The sequence below is a fragment of the Anabrus simplex genome, chromosome 4, assembly GCF_040414725.1.
Source record: "Anabrus simplex isolate iqAnaSimp1 chromosome 4, ASM4041472v1, whole genome shotgun sequence".
NCBI classification, from domain to species: Eukaryota; Metazoa; Arthropoda; class Insecta; order Orthoptera; family Tettigoniidae; genus Anabrus; species Anabrus simplex.
In genome coordinates this window covers 29598509-29604508 of record NC_090268.1, presented here as the reverse complement: position 1 = coordinate 29604508, position 6000 = coordinate 29598509, and positions in this window count along the sequence as shown.

Below are 6000 nucleotides of genomic sequence, written 5' to 3'. Positions count from 1 at the left end.
CTCACAACCTATTCTTCGATAACGTAAAATTATTGTTCCTTTCTTAAGTCACCTCTGTCGTATGGGATTAGCCCTTGCATCAGTGGCCTAAGAGCCAAAATAGGTCTTAAAAACAAAGTGTATTAGGAGTGCAAGTTCGCCTCCTCTCAAATTGTTATTTTAGAGGTCATTTAATTAACATTCTTTTCGTTTAATAGACCTCAGTAGATTGGGTATTTTACTCCTGTGTTATGTCCGTTGAGGACAGCTTGAAGGTGGAGTTTAGTGTGGCCTGGGAGAGGCTTAAATTGGAGAGCGTGTCGCTCTTTTAAAAATTGTATGTTGTATGCCTCGAGGAGGTTTTTCAGTGTAATTTGGAGCAAGGGCTCCTAGGTATGAATGGGGTTTTCTGCCCCTCTGTTAAAATTGTGTTTGGGATAAAACTGAGCTGATTGCCCAAGCATTGTGAATTCGGGGCTCGAAGCCCAACTTCTGTAAATATTGTAACTACCTTTTTTGACTTGCTACTCTGTAACTGCCATGCTTGTTACTTATTTATTTTGAAAAAAAAAATATAACCTTATTAAATTTTAAATTTTGTTTACATGCACTATATTTTCGTAGCTTGAGATCCATTCACGCCCGCACCTTCTTTCACCTCTACCTACCACCAAAACACGGTAATAATAATAATAATAATAATAATAATAATAATAATAATGTTATTTGCTATACGTCCCCTCGGTTCGTCCGGAAGGACGTGGGTTCGAATCCCCGTCAGGAAGTCGTGAAATTTAAGAAACGAGATATCAACTTCCGGAGGTACACATGCCTTGAGGTTCACTCAGCCTACATCAAAAATGAGTACCAGGTTAATTCTTGGGGGCAAAGGCGGCTGGGCGTAGAGCTAACCACTCTACCCCATCAAGTGCCGAGGTTACGGATAGTGGAAGCCTTTACCTTCGACCCCTCCAAGGGCCTTCGTGGCCTGTACGGAGATGACATTGCTTTGCTTTGCTTTACGTCCCACTAAATACTTTTTACGTATTTCGGAGACGCCGTAGTGCCAGTATATCTACCGACACGGGGCTGGCGTATTTGAACACCTTTAAATACCACCGGACTGAGCCAGGATCGAACTTGCCAAGTTGGGGTCAGAAGGCCAGCGCCTCAATCGTTTTGAGCCTCTCTTCCCAGCTCTTTCATACATCCCATGCAGTTATTTTTTTTATTATGGTGAGGCGATCATTGACATTGGAAACGGAAAATGGTGATATACAGGGTGAAGCGTAATTCGCGCACTCGCGCGTCGCAGCGCGACTCCTCACATGCCAGCAATAAAAAAATTTCATCTTGCGAGTATATCCGGCAGAAAAACGACGTTGAAGATTAACAATCTGGCAACACTGTAACCACATGTAGGGTAACTACCTCTGTCAGCAGACATTACTCGTACAGTACAGTTGGTGCAATGGATAGAGTTTTGGGTTAGCATGCAGGAGGTCGAGTGGTCGATCCTGGGTTGAGGCGTATGTTTTTTATTTCATAAATGTAGTCCAGGTGGTATGGTATCTGGCATCTTAATCGTCAACAGCGATTGCAGTGGGTCCTCTAGAAACCATTTGCACTTACATACTACGATCCTAGAAATGGACGAACAATCGTTTTCATTGGTCAGCTTTGAAAGGCGCCCTTTCCACGTCGTGGGCGTGAATTTATTCGCACCACTTCATCTACTAAATGTGAAACCTGTTTTCTTTGTACCCTTCTCCAATGGTCCCATAGATTAGTACCAACTATTATTTATTTATTTATTTTTTGCTAGGGGCTTTACGTCGCACCGACACAGATAGGTCTTATGGCGACGATGGGATAGGAAAGGCCTAGGAGTTGGAAGGAAGCAGCCGTGGCCTTAATTAAGGTACAGCCCCAGCATTTGCCTGGTGTGAAAATGGGAAACCACGGAAAACCATCTTCAGGGCTGCCGATAGTGGGATTCGAACCTACTATCTCCCGGATGCAAGCTCACAGCCGCGCGCCTCTACGCGCACGGCCAACTCGCCCGGTCCAACTATTATTCTTGCCTCGTTCAGGTCCATTACTTTTCGTTAGGGCCTTACGTTACCAGTAGGCCTAGCAACGTGCTCTGCGAATAATGTCCAAACTCGGTTACAATTTGCATGTGTTATCACCATGGTCCCAATAATTCTGCCTTTCAACATTGCGTGTTGCGTCTGGTAACCGCATGCTGTTTAGTACGTATCTCAATGTATTATTATTATTATTATGTTGTAAATGTAGGATACATGTGACCTCAGAAACGGTGTCTTACTGTATCACAGTAGGTAATGTCAGATGGAAATTAGCAAATAAAAAAAGCGCCTCAACCCAGGATCGAACCATCGAGCTCCTGCATGCCAACCAAAAACTTTACCCACTGCACCAACTGTACAACACGACGTGGATGTGCTGACAGCGGTAGTTACTCTACATATGGTTACAGTGTTGCCAGATTGCTACTCTTCAACGTCCGTTTTCTACCGGATATACTCGCAAGACGAAATTTTGTAAGAGACATTTTTTTATTGCTGGCATGTGAGGAGTCGCGCTGCGACGCCCGAGTGCGCGAATTACGCTTCACCCTGTATAACGAGCCTTGAGTCCATGAAACTAACTAACCCCATGGAACTACAGTCCTGAAGGGCCTTTACTTACCAAGCGACCGCTGCTCAGCCCGAAGGCCTGCAGATTACGTGATGTCGTGTGGTTAGCACGACGAATGCTGCCGGCCGTTATTTTGGCTTTCTAGACTGGAGCCGCTATCTCACCGTCAGATAGCTCCTCAGTTGTAATCACGTAGGCTGAGTGAACCTCGAACCAGCCCTCAGATCAGACCTGGCCGGGAAGTGAACCAGGGGCCTCCGGGTAAGAGGCAGGCACGCTACCCCTACACCACGGGGCCGGCTAGCCTTGATTCCATAAAGCCGTAAATGTGACTTAAGCCTAACTGGCTCTGCCCGCAATTAGTGAAAGGATGGAACACATATTCCAACACAGAACCACTCAATACATCTTTATATATAAAATAAGAGTTTTGTCTGTACATTGCTCAGAATTTGAAAGGAATGGTATTTCTGTATCGATCATGTCCCCAGTAACAAGAAAATGCAGTTTTTACTTTTCCGTAATTTCTGTCTGTCTGTCTGTATGTATGTATGTATGTATGTATATACACGCATCACTAGAAAACGGCTGAAGAGAATTTAATAAAAATCGGTATGTAGAGTCGAGGGGTGAGCCGCTACAATCTAGGCTATAAATTATTTTATTCACGCTGAGTGAAATGGTAATTTAGGGGAAGGTCTAAAATTCAATTCTCAAATATTTATATTATTAGTGGTCATATCGATACATACTACATAACTAAAGTTATATAGAATTAAATTTCTGATCATTTACGTCTTATGCATTTTTACCGTACCGGCTATGATAACAGAGATATTCATGAATTTGGATTTTTGTTGCCAAGTCCATATCAACGCCGAGCCCCGACAAAATGGGTAAACAGAATTTAATGAAAATCGGTATATAGGTATATAGAGCCGGGAATAAGAAACTACAGTTTAAGCTATGAACAATTTTATTCACCCTGGGTGAAATGGTAGTTTAGGGGAAGGCACCTAAAATTTAATTTTTAAATACCTATGCTCTTGGTCCTATAAAAGTGCTACATAACAAAAGTTATAGAGAATATTCCGATCATTTATGTTTTATTCAGTTTTACCGTACCGACTATGATAAGTGTGGTATTTCAGAACTGGAAGACAATTAATAATGTGAAGGCCTACAATATCGAAAGCGCGTAACATAGATAAAAAATAACATTACACTGACCGTTGTTTGTTTTAATGTTCTTTGTCTCTTATGCTGACATTCAACTCCGATAGATGGGATTACTGCTGTGTACCGAGTATAACAGCCTGAATATTGGCGGGAAATAGCTGAGGAGTTAGGTAACTTTCTTCTTTAGCATGCCAGTCCTCTGGTTCATACATTTTCTGATACTGCTGGTACGTAACACACTGGTTCATCATAGTATTCGATACCTACTCTGACGCGCTGTTTTGAATGAGCAGTGTACACACTTAAGTCAGAGGCTCAGTTAGTAGTAGTAGGAGTAGTAGAATGAACTGGTCTGGAATTACAATTTAGCCCTATTCCAAATTATAGTACCACAATTCACTACATAACTCAAAATGCAACCCTGAAAAGAGCCGTTTCTTAGGAAAAGCTTCTTCCTCTTCACTTTCATTAAATCTACATTCATTTTATTCCAAATTAGCAGCGAAGATGTGGTTTCTTCTCTGGCTTGGAGGAAAAATTGCCTCCACGTCAGATAGTTCTTTCCTCCGCCAGTGTAGTGAATTGAGATTTTCCGACTCATCGGGTACTCCCAGAAAACAGATAAGTAAACGGGCATAGTTTTTGCCCTGGGACTATCCACTATTTGACCTCCCTCCCCCCCCACCACCCCCCGAAAAAAGGAAGAAGAATGTTCACGGATCACGGATGTCTGCGTCTTGGTTATTCCAGCTCTGTAGCATTGGACTGTTAGTTCGGCAGCATAGTACTGTTCGTTAAAAGTGAGAAAATGTGTGGTTTTTCATTTGATCGAGTATTTCATATGAAGGCATTGCTTTTAATCGCGCCATTCCCATTGACGTCATTGTAATGACCCATGTTCATTTCAGTTGGGAAATTACTCAACCCAGTCTTCATATGAGAAAAGACATTGGTGACTTACCCGTCGTGCTTCTAGGGCAACGTTAAGAGCTATGCAACTTAATACAATCTTGCTCACAACGTTTATACTACCTAACCTAGAACTCTGTATACAATTTAGAATTCCGTAGCGAAGTACGGGTACATCAGCTAGTCGATAATAATTGTTGCAAGAGAAAATGCCTCATAAACGTGGGACTGTAGGCGGTCTGGTGCCACATCTCAATTCACTACACTGGCGGAGGAAAGAACTATCTGACGTGGAGGCAATTTTTCCTCCAAGCCAGAGAAGAAACCACATCTTCGCTGTTAATAGATCTATCTGTTTCAGTACCTTGGGTGTAATATAGTCAAATAGCTGCAATATCCGCGGATAACCATTTGCGGATAACACTTTGTATATCCGCACAGGGTTCTATCCATAGGAACACTGTGGAGTGATTTAGAATGGAATTCAGGCCTTTGGCACGCAATGCAGTGATTAGAAATTGTATACCTCTACCTCTCCTACCCCTCTGGCCAACATTCTGTTGGTGATTTTTTTTTTGCACCAGCGAGTCGCGAACCCGCTGACCATGGTGTCACACCACTAGACTTGATGCCTTAACCACCATGACTACCAGGCGGGCTAACATCGTGTTACATAGCAGTATAATGAGAATAGACGAGTAGTGGGCGACTCTGTGTACTCGATGTAGATACTAAAAGGGAATCGAACTGTCAACAGGATATTGTCGGTCAGAGGAGGAGCAATACAGACTCGGAGTAATTGCACACTCAGGAACCCCCCACTTCACTGGAATGCTGTAGCAGTACAGCTCTGCATGAACGCAGGTACTGAATCGAACTTCATTAACATTGATTGTTTCAGGAATAATGGATGGCTAAGCACATCGCAACACCTGTTGTAACGTCCGTTATGAATTTAGCGGAGAACACTCCTTTGAAAAAGAAAACTGAAGCTGCAGTGTTGCAATCGGTAGATGGTGGTTCAAAGCTCCTTTTTTGGCAGCCCCATTTTTATACTTCGTACTGTCCATGTCTTAATTATGGCCACGGCTGCTACCATCCCAGTCGTAGCCCTTTGCTGTCTTATCGTCCCCCAACATCTATGCGACTTTGTCACACAAATGACAAAAAATGAAAATAGAGGTGATAGAAGATACAGTAGCAGGTATCAGATAATGGCCTACTACTACGCGCCACACGGGTACGCTCCATGGACGTTCACGTTTCACT